This window comes from Echinops telfairi, unplaced genomic scaffold (genome assembly GCF_000313985.2).
Source record: "Echinops telfairi isolate 266 unplaced genomic scaffold, ASM31398v2 ScPeMD7_23;HRSCAF=83, whole genome shotgun sequence".
In the NCBI taxonomy this organism is placed as follows: Eukaryota; Metazoa; Chordata; class Mammalia; order Afrosoricida; family Tenrecidae; genus Echinops; species Echinops telfairi.
The window spans coordinates 16,353,657-16,354,864 of record NW_022103920.1 but is presented as its reverse complement, the minus strand read 5'-3'; the positions used below and the strand labels follow the sequence as shown (position 1 = coordinate 16,354,864).

The 1,208-nt window shown below is 45.2% G+C and overlaps 1 protein-coding gene across 1 annotated transcript in view; it reads right to left on the bottom strand.

The window, feature by feature from the left end:
* The window catches only part of TNPO3 (transportin 3), a 68,789-nt gene that overhangs the window by 7,860 nt on the left and 59,721 nt on the right, over positions 1-1,208 (bottom strand). The gene's annotated exons all lie outside the window — the stretch shown is intronic.

Here is a 1,208-nt window from a genome sequence, read left to right as displayed (position 1 = left end):
GGGGCTTAAGTGGAGAGCAAATGTTTTGAGAATGATGAGGGCAATGAATTTATGCGCTTTACACAATTGATGTATGTATGGATTGTGATAAGAGTTGTATGAGTCCCTAATAAAATGATTCAAAAACAACAACCAATATGTTGTGAAACATCTATTTCTAATGACAAATAAATGAAATGTTGTTTTGAAGCATGGTGTAGCATGGGTGACACTCTTCACGGCAGGTACACATATGTGGGCGTATCTGCATGTGGGCGGACCCGCCCAGAGACGGATAGAAGAGTGGTAGATCGGTTCCTATGTTTCCGGTGGTCTTAGGTGACCCCCGTGAAAGGGTCATTCGACCCCCAAAGGGGTCGCGACCCACAGGTTGAGAACCACTGCATCAAAGGATGACTATGGAAAGGGGACTAAGTGATCAGTCGTGAATGTGTGCGGCTAACAGGAGCCCAGAGGTCTTTAAGGCCGCTCTTGCTGCTATTTAAAACAATTAATGCAATCCTGTTTCATACAGGGCGGGGCACACAATTCAGCATGTTTCACAAGAACACCTATTTGACTCTCCCCACATCCTCCTCCTTCAAAGGACAAATTACAATTTTAGAGACCCCTTGTGAGTTTTTACCTGTCAGTTAACTATTCTCCTTTGGGTCAAGTCTAATGTTAATTTATCCATTTTTAAAAAATCCTTTTCAGTAGGGTGTTAGTTTTCTGGCTGCAAAATTTCTTTTATGTTTAAAACTTTAATATATTTCCCCATCACTTTCATTAATGATCACAACATAATAGAACAAAAGCACACCCTACCCTATAGATCTCTTAGCGACCCTGTAGGACAGAGCACAACAGCTCCTGTGGTTTTCTGAGACCGACACACTTTCCAGGGTAGAAAGCCTCATCTTTCCCACACTGCAGCCCAACGCAGAAGCACTAGGGTGGCTATGCCGGAAGTGACTCGGTGGTAGTGTTATCCTACAAATAAATGCTTGTAAGTACTGCATGTTTCTCCACAGGGTTTCCACAGGGAAGACAATGGTCCCCACGTCATCCCGGAGGCCCCTGGGCTCATGTGTAGAGACAGCTGCTGCACTGATTCATGTGGGAGAGACAGCTCTGCACTATCTGACTCACGTGGAGAGACAGCTGCTGCACTGTCTGACTCACGTGGAGAGACAGCTGCTGCACTGTCTGACTCACGTGGAGAGACA